Source organism: Chroicocephalus ridibundus, chromosome 10 (assembly GCF_963924245.1).
Source record: "Chroicocephalus ridibundus chromosome 10, bChrRid1.1, whole genome shotgun sequence".
NCBI lineage: Eukaryota > Metazoa > Chordata > Aves > Charadriiformes > Laridae > Chroicocephalus > Chroicocephalus ridibundus.
In genome coordinates, this window is record NC_086293.1 from 13,739,523 (window position 1) to 13,753,435 (window position 13,913).

General features: G+C 43.2%; 1 protein-coding gene across 3 annotated transcripts in view; it reads left to right on the forward strand.

The window, feature by feature from the left end:
- Window positions 1-13,913, forward strand: part of FOXP1 (forkhead box P1) — a 389,122-nt gene that overhangs the window by 36,230 nt on the left and 338,979 nt on the right. For all 3 annotated transcript variants that reach the window (XM_063347894.1, XM_063347895.1, XM_063347902.1), the window contains one exon: window positions 10,835-10,962. The gene's annotated coding sequence lies outside the window, so the exon portion shown is untranslated. The remainder of the gene's footprint in view (window positions 1-10,834; window positions 10,963-13,913) is intronic.

Genomic DNA, 13,913 nt, shown 5'->3' on the forward strand with positions numbered 1-13,913 from the left:
CTTGATCCTTTAAGTTAGCATATCAGCTTTTTGTTTGATTAAAATGGTAAAAATGGCTTCTTGCTGCTTTGGGTGGGCTTGTAGTAGTGTTGGTTTGTGAAGTTGCTTTAATTTTAAAAAAAGTTATATTGGTTTGGGCCCTGAGATAATTTCTGTGTCATTACTACTGTGGTCTGGTGTCTTCTTTTGAATTTGTGCCCCCCCCCCGGCCTTCTTATCCCCTATTACTGTGAAGCAGTCGCTAGTATTTTAATATTACTTGTTGGTATATCTCTGAGGAGCTTCTCGGAATGTGGTTGGATTCTTTCTATGCTGATGTCAGGCAATCCCTTCATGCCAAAGGATGCCAACTAAGGCCAGGCTTCCCCCTGCACCCTCAGCGATGTTAACTTGGCTTTTCCAAGTGCTCCTGCAGAGCAATGCACACAGTTCCTGTTGATTTTTATAAAATCAAAACCCAACAGCCGTTATTTTAAATTCACCTTCTCTTTTCATCACAAATAGTAGTGTTAGGTCTGCAGGGTTGCAATGACCTGTGGATCGGCTGCACGGGCAACAGTGCTTTGCTTTGCATTTTTTGAGGATATCCCAACACTGCTATCACAGCTCTAGCCCCGTGGCTGATCGGCAGCATTAAGTGACTCTTGCTCTTTCTCCTTTTTTTTCCTTTTCAAGCTGTGAAGTCTGGTCCAAAGGAAATGCGATTTTTTTTTTTTGCATTTCCCTGCCCAGAAAGGTATTTTTTTTAAATTTTCAAAACTTTTCGGGCACTTAGAAGTTCGAAAGGTAACAAGAAAAAAAAAAGGGGGAAAAAAAAAAAAAGGAGAGATCTGAAATTTGACCTCCAAATATAGATGTGGTGATAATTACAGAGCTTTTCTATGGAGGAAATAAGGTGCAATGTGTGGTTTGTTTCTATGGGTAGGTATGCTAAATGTAGGGCAGATGAGTTGAACAATAAAAACTAAATTGATGGATCTGATTGAGCTAAGTACTTAAGTAAATTATATTATTTCATAACACAAATTTTGTGAAAAAGCTTCAGTCTTCCAATAAAAGTCTGAGAATACTGCTGGACTTAATTAGCTACCAGTATTAATTTATGTCATTGTTATCAGCAACAGTTTTACTCACATTTTAATATTTGAGCTGCTTAAGTCTTCTTTGCATTAAATGTTCCTTTAATAGGACATGTAAAATGATGTTTCATGTGTAATTGTGCTTTAATTACATATATTCAGGAGAGAAACATATCCAAACTTGGAGGGTGGACGCTGGACTTTTGTCTTGAATTCAGGTTTTATTTGCATGTTATGAGAAGCTGATATTTATAGGCTCTGCAATGCTTGGTGCTCCTTGTGCTTGCACCCTGCACAGCGCTTGCCCTGGGATGCGGATTTGGGTGCAGGGAACATGTCCAGTCAGAGCAGGGAAATGACTGTCCTGTGAGCTGTCTGTGGGGCTGCATGGGCAGAAAATGACCCAAAATGCCCTTTATTCTCTTCCACATGGCCCCCGTGGGTACACAATGGGGTGGGCTCCCCTGCGCCACGCCATCCTTTCACCCCAGGACTGGGACCTGCTGGGAGAGGATCCAGACAGGACTGTGGATTTTGGCTCAGCGGCGTTTCAAGAATTGCTTAAACTCGAGGAATTCATAACTTTGGAATTCAGCAAATTTGCACAACTCCGTGCATCTGTGGCTTCGTCAGCGCCCACCGGCTTTCTGCCTTACCTCACCCTGTGCATCTCGGGCTAAATATCTTGTGATTAACGACCCAATTCATTGGCTTGGTACTCGCTGCATCTTATCAGCAGCCCTGGGAAGCCGGCAGCCGTACGGGGAGTGTTGCCGGTGAAGGAACGGCAGTGCTGGGCGAGCTCGGGCCGGGCCGGGGCGGCTGCTCTGTGGTTTGTTGTGTCTGGTTTGGTTCCTACTTTTCGAGTTGCAGTTGCGTTTGGTCATTCGAAGCTTATTTTTCCTAGTCTGGCCAAGCCAGCAGGATCCCCGTGCGCTGCAGGGGAACATAAAATATCAGCCTTTAAGCTGGAGTGCTCAGTAGATAAGGATTTTAAGACTCTTGCATCATGTGCTGTGTCTTATGGGCTTACTTAGTATACTCCATTTGATTTAATTTAGATATTGAATAAGGAGAAATATTTTAATAGCCAGAAAAAGTGCTGTATGTCTTGGTGCCTCTTCTTTCCCCATTGCCTTAAAGACAAGATGGCTGGGAGGGCTGACTTGGGCTGGGATTACATTTATTTAATTGTAGGAAGTCACAGGGTGTTTTCAAACGGCTTAAAAATGATGTTATGCCTTATCTGTATGATAAAGTCTTTAAAAAAGCCACCAAGAATTCATTGGGCTTTTGTTTTATTTCTTCTTTTCTGTGACTAAACGTAAAGAATAACTTTTCAACCTTTGCAAAGATTAGGAAATGCGCAAAATTAGTGGAATATGTCAGTCTGGTGGCTTGGGGAGGGCACAGCCAGTCAGTGGGTGGCTCTGCTGGTGGTTTCCTCCTTCCCCATCGAATAAATACAAGTAAAAATTGTAACTGAGTTGTGACAAATGTTAACTCGCGTGCTCCAAGGTAGTCATTTGTCTTGCTCCAAGGTTTGGTTTGCTGGTGGTTTGCATGGGCAGGCTTGAGGATAGCTGGAGAGCAGGATGTGCTGCTGGGTGGCATCCCAGGGAGATGAGGAGAACCTTGGGGACACGTTTGGCTCCGTGTGGGGCAGCAGTGTTGCCTGCCCCGGGGGGTCAATGTCTTCACTGGCCGTGGCGCTGTCACCGCTTCGCAGGAGGCTGTGACAAGTGGCTGCTATCTGGGCACAATATAGATTAAAAGGATAAGAAATAGCAAACCTGCCATGGCAGATTCTACTGTAGCAGTGCATGGGGGAGCTGGCAGGAGACGTGAAATATTTCCAAGTTGTAAAGGCAGCGGGTTCAGAAGTTTTGAGGTGGGATTGGGATTGTTTGCAGAAACTCCCTCGGCCGGCCAGGAGGCACACGCTGCATTTCGTTGCTGTAACAGGCTCATGTACCCTTTACTAAACGCCACAAAAAGTGCGTTTGGATTATAATAAATTTGCATATTGGTTATTTATATATCCACATTTCTTATATTATATATTCTTTTTACTTATTTATATTATATATTTATATTATTTATAGATTATATAACATGTATATTTGCATTTATTCATTATTTATAGATAACCTTTAATTTGAGACTCTTAATTATTGCGTGAGTCTGCACCACCCTGCAGTAATCATGGTTGGGTGTTCTCTCTCAGTCGGTGAGAGCCCAGAGGATCTTCAGAGTGGGTGAAGATCATCCCAGGCGTAGGTTTAAAATAAGAAAGAGGAATAAAAAAAAAAAAAAGGCAAAGGAAAAGCAGGCCTCCCAAAAGCTGTGGTGGAACCCGGTATTAGCAAATGCTTCTAGGAAGTTTGACTGAGAGCCATATGGCAATGTGGGGAGTATTATCCATCGCTCCAAAAGTTGGTCTCTGAATCAGCCTATTGACTTCAGCAGCACTTAATCATGTGTTGTAGTTCTTCTTTGAAAAGGCTTGCATTCCTGAATCATGTCCTCTGATTTTAACCACTAGACGGTACTTTGTTTTGTGGTAGCAGGCAAGTCCAGTCATATTTCTGTGACTAAGTTTGCAAGTTTTGACTGCATCACTAGTGAAGTATGCTGATGAATATTCCCCCTCTTATCAGAATCCAAACATTTGCTGCTGTCCCTGAATTTTAGGGTGAAATCAGGCGTCTTCCTGGGATGCGGTTGGTGGGATGCTGCAGGATACTCTGTGATGTGCAGAGCATTATGGATGCGGTGATGGAAATAAACAGGGGTGAAACCAGGGTCTCAAAACACTGCCCTGAATTCTGCTTTCAAAAGCCCTGAGTGTTGGTGGTGATTGAACCCATATATTAAAAACAAGAACCAGTCATGCAGCTCCAAATTTGGATTGTATTTGGATGCTGAAGGACATCCTGGAGCCTCACGCGTGGCTGTGCTGTGTCAGGCAGGGATGGTTTGGACTCTGTGTTTGGTGAAAGAAAATGGTGGGTTTGTGCATCTTTTTGGGACGTACTAGTTTGTTCCATCCCCAAGCGTCCCCTGCCCCGCTGTTACCGTACTGGTGGAGTTGCCAGGTGCCGCCTGTGTGTGCTGGAGGGTCCTGGTGGACTCCATTGCTGACTGCCACTGCATCAGAAACACAGGGGATGTGCTCCCCTCCCTGCTGAGGGAGTTCCTGGGGTTTTTTGCTCTAGTCTCTCCCTTATTAAAGGGAAACTATGGGCAGCCCTTATGCCGTTACCTGGTTTGGCACAGACAGGGGGAAAAATCCTGTCCCACCTCGTTCGTGGGGAGGGGGTGCACGGGCTTCACTTTCATCCCTAAGAATCATTACATTTCAGCAGAATATTTTGTCTCACCTTTCCGTGTTTTTACAGCTAAAGCAGTTTTTACTTCCCAACTTTCAACATCTGGAATTCGGTTTCAGTTTATTAAAAAAAAAAAAAAAAAAATTCAAAATCCGCAGTCTGGATGAAACACCAATGCCTTTGTATTTGCCCACAATTTTTAGCTTTAATTTTGTATCCTTGGCAAATGCCAGAAGTCCCAAGTAGTTGTATGTTGAGTATCTGCCGTTTTCTGATGCGTCTTAGTCTTAACTGGGGTTTGGTTTTTTTTTTTGATAATTTTTGCTGTTAGACACTTTTCTAATTGGGGATAATACCAAAATGATTAATCAAATTAAGCATGAGAGCAAAGTGGCTGATGCACAAAGCTGCGTATAGCTGCTGTCCTCTGTAGCGAGCTTGTCTCCCTGTAGCTGAAGTTGCTTAATGGGCCTCTTAGGCTCTATTTTTTTTTGGTTTTTTTTTTTTTGTTTGTTTTGTTTTGTTTTTTTTTTGTTTTTTTGTTGTTTTTTTTTTTTTTTTAATAAGGTAGTGTGTAGATCCCATTGACTTCAGTTGTTGATTGGGATGCCTGACAGCCGGGAAATTAAGCTCCTTCTTTGTGACCGGGTTGAAGCCAGATTTTCAAGGATTTTCAAATGCTTAGCGCCCATAATTGGTGTTAAGGTTTTTTTCTTTTCTTTTTTTTTTTTTTTTTTTTTTTGGAAAAATTTCAATTCTCCATTTGGACATCTAAATAAGGGTGAGAGATTATGATACTTGTAGTGACTGGTGTTACTGGGATATGATGAAGTTTTTTGGAAGAACCTGGCACCTAATGAGCTAGTTACTCTACCGTCTAAATAAGAGTTTTGTTCTGCGTTTCTGCTTTGTTTGCAGAAATTGAGCACTTCTGCAAATTTTGGTCTTAGAGGAGAAACTTCCTTGCTTCTGCCTCATTTTTCTGTGTTTTCTGTAGTGATTGTGGGAGGGAGGGGGGGCCAAAGCGAGTTGAGTAAATTAGACAACTGTTGGAAAAAAGGGGGACATGCAAAATCAAGTGTTCTACTTGCGTAATCTGTTTAACACCAGCGAGCCACAGAGCCTTGTGGGACACAGGAATAAAAGGAACATCTGTGCAGGCCACATGGCACGCTCCGGAGGAGCCCTCTGTCCCAAACAGCTCTGCTCTATTTGCAAATAAAAGCTCCAACCAACATCAAAAAGTTGAGGTGGATCCCAGCTGAAAGGGGAGAACAAATGTTACCTCTTGGCGCGGTGAAGTTCCCCTGCAAGCAGCCTTCGTGGTCTTTTTAATGATGCTTTGGGCATGTGTTTCTAATGGCAATATATTTAAAGAAAAAAGAAAAAAAAAGAAAACGTTTTTTCTGATATAATGGGAAAAATTGTATCTGTATTGAAAGATTGAAAGAAAAAGGTTTTTTGGGTATAATTGTAAAAATTATATCTGTATTGGAAGATTTTATGAAATTGCTAAGTATCTCAAGCTACAATCGAATACAGGTATATGAAATAGAAATAAAAATAGGGTTTGATTGTTTTTTTTTTGGAGGGGAGCATTTGGTTGTTTGTTTGGGTTTGTTTGTTTTTTGGTTGGTTGTTTTTTATTTTCTTTCACTTGGATGTAGACATCCTGAGATCCCAAGGCTTTCCCGGCTGATCTTACTCCCCTTATTTTGGTGGTGGTGGTTGGTAAACAGCTCTGTGGTTAGGCAGGGCCCTGGGGGGCTGCAGCTGCTCCGGCCCGCTCCCCCAGGACACTCGCCAGAGGGGAGGATAAACAAGGCAGCAGTACATTTTATTTCCACTTACAACCTGTTAGAGTGCAGTAATTCTTGCAAGGACACATCTAGTTTGGGGCTTTGCATTTTCTAGACGGGATGTATTGTTTTTAACAGAGTCACGTATCGGCAAGATGGGTAGTCTGTAGCAAGAAGGCACGTATTTTTTAATATGTAAATAGGAAAGGATGGTGTTTCATCTTTATTCCAATGTACCCAGGGTGGCAATAACGCTTTTTAAATCCCTGGGAAACAGATTGTATATGGCAAAATTAATGTCTCGACTCTCCAAGTATTTTCTCTAAAATATTTGAATTTTTGCATTTATTATGCTGCTTGTTTAAAATAGTGAGCGATATCAGCCGTGCATTCAAAGCTTAATTGGTGGAACACAGATTTATTCTAATTTAAAACAGTCACTTAAAAACAGTTTTGTATGTATGTATACATGGGCACAACTTTTCATACAGTTGTCTGTTTTGGAGCGGTCTCTTAGGCACTGATGTACAAGTTGAACCTGTTTTCTTTTGTGCAACATGGCTTTGAGAAATCATTAGTTAAAACAGCATTCTGTAGTTTGATTGCGCTCAGTAAACAGCCTAATGCAAGTGGTGCATAAGATGATTGAAGCTCTGCCTTTGATCAGGCTTTGAAATGTGTTGTGCCAAATATAGTCCCAGGTGTATGTGTAGCTACGTATGTATGTGTATATATGTTGGTGAAAGCTGCTTTAATGAAAATCTGGCCAAGTAACAAAATAACGTGTCCAGCAGCAGTTGCCACTGCAGGATGGTGGCGGAAGAGCAGCAGCAGAACCCCCAGGCAGGGCACGGGTATCTGGAGATGCTTTGGGTCATTTTCCTCTTTTTCAGTCACATTTGTCGTTACTTCCTCATCCACTTTCCATTTTGTACCGCTCCTTACCCTCATTTCGTGCCATTCCTTACCCTCATTTTGTAAGGACTTTTCCCCTGCCATATGTTTTCTCCTTGAAGCTGGGCTCTGTTACAATGCCACATCTGGTAGCAGCAGGGTGTTTGCAGCTCACTGTGGTGGCTTGGGGGGGTTTGCTGCAGGTACCCCATGCCGGACCCACGTAGCAATCCCTGATTCGCTCCAGTGGAGCACGGGAATTTCAGATACTTTCTTGTTTTGCAGCCGCCTGAATTTTTTCCGCACCTCTTCTCATTCCCCTGAACACATGGCCGTGTATCTGCTACCTGTCAGGTTTGTCCTGCCCATTGCAGAGAGCTCACTCGTGCCCACCCTTCGCATGGGGTGGCGTTTCCAGCGTGTGTCACCCAAGCCCTGCTGGATGTGGTGCACTGTGCTGTTCCTTAGGTCACAGTGTAAACTCTTGGCAACTCTTTAATTGCATCAAGTGCTGCAGCCAGTTTTGCAGTTTGATGTATGAAACGATGCTCTTGGTTGCTTCAAAAGCCCCGGGAGCAGCCGGACCCGCAGGGTGAAGATGAGCAAGGGGGGCTGGAAGCATCAGGGAAAGGTGAGGGTGGTAGGGCTGACCTCATGCTGATGAGATGAAGTCCACAGTGGTCTGCCAGATCATCTGAGCTGTGCGCCTCTGCCTTTGAGATTTAAATAGTGAAATATTAAAACCTGTCTTTCAAATCTGTTCAATATTACGAAGATTAATTTTTGTTGGGGGCAGATTAATAGGTTCCCTATTCTGATTAATACAGTGATAATAAAAACGTTGTGATTGCTGGAATTAATGAAGCCCAGATTCCTGTTTCAAGGTTTGATTGACTTTGTACTTCGGTTATGCTAAAGCTGCTGCATCTCATTGCCCCTTATTTTAGCTGTAGCTTTCGGAGAATCGGTATGGGAGCAAGGCAGCACAGAAGGAGGTCTGTGTTGGAGGTCTGCATAGGAGGTTGCATCAAAGAATCAGTCAGAGGAGAAGTTTTGTCAAGGAATGGTCAAGAATTTTGCTTATGTGGCAGCGTTATTAGAGTTTCTCTGTCTTTAGCCCAGCAGGCTATTTTTGTGAAAGTTGTAGAAGAGGAGTGTCCAACTGAAATGTGTGGGCGCATCATTAAAAGCTTCAATTTGTCAATGCCAGATCGAACTCAAGTGCGTGGGCAGATCATTAAAGGCTTCAGTTTATCAGAACCGATCTATTATCTGTTCCTCTCCCTCCTCCACCCTTTCCCTCAGCACTACGTGTGGTTTCCCCAGGCTCTCCAGTGTTGAGGTCCATGGAAGTGCCTGAGCTGCCTCCGTGCCCTGGGGCCATGCTGGGCTCCCTCGTGGCAGGGCTCAGCCTGGAGCTGGTGGGGTACCAGTGAGCCAGCTGGCTGCTGGAGACTGCTGATCAAATGGCTTTGGAGGCCTCCAGGGGTGCAAGCCCCAGTCTTAATGCCGTGAGAATTCATGTCTTTGGGAGCTCTCTGCACCTGTTAATCCCGAGGGATTCAAAAGATGCGTGTGGGGCTGGGCACAGAAAGTACACAGTGAGTTCGTAAGCCTTGTTCCCTTGGGAGACCTGGTTGCAGAAATGTTTTGTGGAATACTTTGGTGAGGTCAGTTTTTGATGGCACTGTCAGAGTACAAGCCAGGCTGGGATGGGATGTCTTTACCTCCTCCCAACACTGTTTCTTGTTCCTTGTGTAGAAGCTCTCCCATCTTTCAAATCTGCTTGTTGGCGCAAAGATGCCAAGATATTCCTCATGTTTGAGGGGGAATGTGAAGGAAAAGAATGATTTGGAGGTGAGGACAGTGCTTCTGTACACCTTAGCCCTTGTCTGCTGCAGACCAGATATATTATTTAAACAAGTAATTTGCCTCAGAAGTCTCAAAAGAACATGAAATCTTTCAAGTAAGCATTAGCCAAAATGAGCCTCAATTCCTCATCTTCTAAAAGGGGCTAATGATACTTTCCTGCTCTACAGACATATCATGGATAAAGATTACTAAGCAGTTGAATACTGCAGTGCAGCAGGTCAGCTGGAGAAATCTTGCCCCAACACGTGTAGATGCAGCTTTCTGCTCAGCTCTGTACCCATCTGTGTGTCTGCCATCAAGAGCAGCAATAAAGCCAGTCTTGGATGTGTGTTTCTGACGCTGCTCAGCTGCTTCTCTCAAGTGCTCTCTTCTTCATGAATAAAATACAGCTGATGCCAGATGCAGGTCACTTGGTTTGCAGGTATCTCAGAGTCTCTGAGAAAGAAGTCATGTTTGGCATAAATGCTGTTTAAAATCCCCTTTTGGATCTATTTTTATTGGTGTAGCACAGTTTTATAATAGGCTCACATAATCCCTATATTTAGATTTCTGAACTCTTGTGATCTTCTTTGAGATGTTGCATTGCATTCAGCAAAGAATGGGAGAAAGCCCCAGGGCCAGAGAAGTACCTGGTTTTTGTCTTACAAAATTTCATGCAGTTGTTGCTAAGGCAGAAGCTTCCAGATGTTCCTTGGGAAAGCTGCAGTGGGCTGCCAAAATAATTAAGTGCATGAGGTTAATTTGGAGATGGCAGTTCTTGCCACTACCAAAGCACTGGTAGATGTGGAAAGGCTGGGAGCAGCCACTGCCTTGGGGATGCTGAGGAAGGAGAGGATTGGGGAATGAAGAGGTCAGAAGCACCACACGTGATTTTTGCATTTGTATTTTTTGCTGCCCAGGTCCCGTGGGACATTTTCACGTGCTGCAAAGTTTGTTTTCCCCTTGGGGGTTTATTGCTGCAGGTCCCTGTTGCGCAGTGGTCCAGGGAGCAGAGCGGTCCCAGATGTTGGTGTATCCGTTAGGGCAGCGAGTGCCATTCCCCAGTTTGGGCAGGGACTGGAGCTGCTCTTTAAATCCCATCTGGTTTCATGGGTGTGATGCAGAGCAGCCCCGGGAACACCTCTGTTCATGTTCCCGAATAAGAGCTTTTACTCACTGTGGGTACTTTGCCAGTGAACAAATGATACATCTTATTTTAAAATATCCTTATTAGTAAAATGGATGTTTCATTTGTACAGCGAGCAGCTTCCTCTGAGCTAAGCTGAAACTCAATCTGTATTACCAATAGCTGGGGAAAAAAACATACTAATTGGTATTTCTTAACTGATGTTTGCAAATTTTGCCTTTTCACCCTGAACATCAAATAGTTTTTATATGTGTTTTTCCTTATCTCGGAGGAAAGATTATTGCTAACAAGAGATTCTACATTTTGTTAAGGTTTTATCAGGATGCAGTGAGTGAAGGCAGAGAGTAAATATTTCAGAAATTCAGCCACGGTTATATTTTGATAATGCAAAGTAGGTTAAAGTATCTGGATTTTGTGCACAGTGCAGTGTTTTTGAGCAGAATATGGATTTGGCTGGTGACACATTTTGGTATTTAAAAGGAACATAAGCTTGCCTGTCGGAGGAACACGTTGCGAATGTGAAATAAGTGTGTCTTTAAAAACCTTTCTTAATATTGTAAGTTTCAGTTCTATTTAAAGCTAAATAAAGTCTGCTGTGTGATAGAGTAATGTAGAAATACTCCCGTTGCCCCCCTCCAGCATTTACAACCACCTTTTATTTTCAAAGGAAAACGGTAGGCTTTGATATGATTCTAACCGAGTGAAGTTTTAAAACATGTTTTTGTCTTCCAGTCTGCTGAGAACATTTTTCCTGAGTGACTCCGGCTTCCAGACACATTTGCCATGATAAGGGTTTCGATCCTTTCCTATATTTGCCCTGAGTCATGAATGGATATGTGTGATGCCTGCAAGTAAAACTGGTGAGTCGTCAAACCTAAGTTTGCAGTCACTCTCACTTATTTTTTCATACAATCTCTCTTTCCTTCACCTTTTTCTCCCCTTTTTAATATGGTGGGATTTGGGGTTTCTTTTTTGTGTTGTCTGTGCTTAAAAGCAAGTTACCACTTTTTTTAAAAAAAAAAAAAAAAAAGAAAAGATGACCTTCATTGTAATGATGTAGCATTGATAACAAATATTATCAATACAGAAAAAATACTCCCTTTCTTCCTTTCTTCTCCCCATTCCCTCAAATCCTAGGAGCTATGAGGCCTTTGGTGGTGAAACCGGAGTTCAGTGATACAGGCGAAGCTGCTGCCCCAAACTGATGCCTTGAAGATAGACAGGGTCTAAACATGCTTATGTGGGCAAGTCGTGTCATGATTAAATATGAATATGGAGAGGTCTCCTCTCCATCATGTGTCGGATGATGGACTCTCAAAGGAGCCATTGCCAACAAATAATTAGCTCCACAGTTTGTTGCACTTGCGTCCCAGTGACAAAATGGTGTCACTGGTACACAGGAGAGCTGTCTCGTTGCATGTGCTTGCCCGGTTCAGCGTGGCATTGGTGCTGGTGGAGGAACACAGAGACAGAACCCTTAATAGCCAATTTTGGCCAGGGTGCACTTGGTCAAGCTTGAGAGGGTGGTGTGGGGCAACCCCTTCTCTTGTTAACTAGCAGTTGCCATTTCCCTGTGACATTAGCCAGCCAAGAAGCCTGTTGGTCCCTTTTATGCCAAACGGGTGGCAGTTGTTCCTTTCTGAGCTGTCCCCCAGCAGCCTGGCATGGGGGGCCTTCCCATGCCCTCTCCTCTTACCCACCTGCTCCTGGTTGCCTCTCTTAATACCTGGGGGCAATATTCCTTCATTAATCGGAGGACTGAGGTTGGGAAAACAAGAATCATCTGATTTTACAGGAGAATTGGAAGGTCTGTGTAAGAAATCTTTCAAAACTGGGAAATCTGTGTAATTAAATTGTGTAGGAAATGGGAGAACAAATTGTTTTTTAAAATAAATTCAGGTTTCTATTATATATTTGATATCCCTCTGTGTGTTAGAAAGTGCATTTCAATTCAAAGATTATAAAACCCGAGAAATTCACACATCAGTGAATTGTGATTTTTTTTTTTTAAGTTCCATTTTTTTCTCTTTTTTTTTTTTTCCAGAGGTAGCATAATTACCATGTCATTTAGCAAAGATTATAATAGCTGTTCAGTTTTTACCGACTGGTGTAGTAAACAGTTGAATAAACCCATATGGCAGCTCAAAGTGTGCACGCAGGAGAGGGATTCTTTCCGTTTCCTTCATGTCTGAATTATCAGCCTCACTGATGTGACTGAGATCCCCAAACAGGGACCAACTCCAGACTTCTCCAGTGATGCAAAAATTTCTCACCGCTCTGTTGCATATGAATCAATTGATTTTAATCACGCTGGTTAGCTAATTAATTATTTCTTGGTGCCTATGAAGTATGCATGGAAAACTTGGGGTTATATGCAAGGTACGTGCCTCTATTTAAAGCAGTCTGTGCATTTGCTTAATACATCTTTAATAACAGTAAATAATGCCTGGAGTCCCAATCTCGTTGTCCAAGTCGCTATTAAAGATCGAGGCCCTTTTAAGGCTGGCATAGGTTAAGTGCGACATCGCCGGGTCCTGAGATAGCCCCATGGCACTGCCTGTAACGAGACTTTGTGTCTGGTCTCAGCCAGTGGCAGATGGAAGGACCTGGGTGTTTTGAAGCATCCTGTTGAAATACCAAGTTGAGTTACGGAGGTATGGAGCTGTGGCCAACTGGCATCCAGAGTAAAGACAAAGTGTTTGAGTAGCGTGCCCTCTGGATAGCTTCAGAATTAAAAAATAAAAGCAACGAAAAGGATTGTTAACTCTCTCGAAATGCTGACTTGAACAAAGAAAAGACTCGTGCTATTCCTCCTAAAATTCACTTACTTCCAGTTATCTTAAAATTTTCATGTCACATAATAGCTTTAAAATACCTTCTGAATGCATTAGACTCTCTAGGTGCTTAGAAAATATTGCAAAATAATAATATGAAATGGCCAAGCATTGAGCAGTCCCACTGGAAAGGAGCAGTTGGCCAAAACTGGTGCTTGTGTTCATCTTAACCCTGATGTATGACCAGCCCTCCACCATAATTCTATCAAGAGATGGTAAGTTGCCTAGCAATGTGCTGACTGCAGAGGGTACGTGTTGAGCTAATTCAGTTTTTGTTCTCGTTTTCCTTGAGAGTTCAGCTTAAAGGAGTGATCCTTTCTCCGGCTGCAGCAAGAGCCACTTCTCGGCAGTCTCTCTTGTTCCCGACTCGAGTGTCCCTGGTGATGTCAGGAATTCATTCACCGCCGTACGCGTTTTAGAAGTTTCCAGCTTATTGAGTAACCAAATGTGGTTTCTGCTGATTGTGTTGACTGAATACGTAGGACCTTTTGAAGAGGGAAGGGTTTTATTTAAAGCGGAGCATTTAGTTGTATACCATTTTATTGCAGGCAAAGGTCATCTAGGGTAAGCAGCCAGAACAGTGAATTGCCTCATCGCAGCACCTAGGAAAATGAGACAGATAGACACGGTAAAAGGTTTTAACAAATTGCTCATCGTTATAAATTTTTGAAGTCGGAGAACTGGTGCTGTGTACGTTTTTAAATTGGAGATAACCATGCCTGTAGGATAAATTGAGTTAAGAACAGAACAAATCAAAATAATGGGGTGGTACTAAAAACCTGGTGGTGCGGCGAGTTGCTGGTGGTTCTCGGCACTGAGCACGCCAGGCTGTCGCAGGGTTAAAACCTGCTGAGTCCCTGCGTGGCCAGAGACACTTCCACCAGGCTTCGTGGTGACCTTTTCTTGCAGGGCTGCCCCACTCCTGCTGCAGTCGTCTCCTCTGGTGGCTGGGTCCTGGTTACACAGAGGGCTTTATC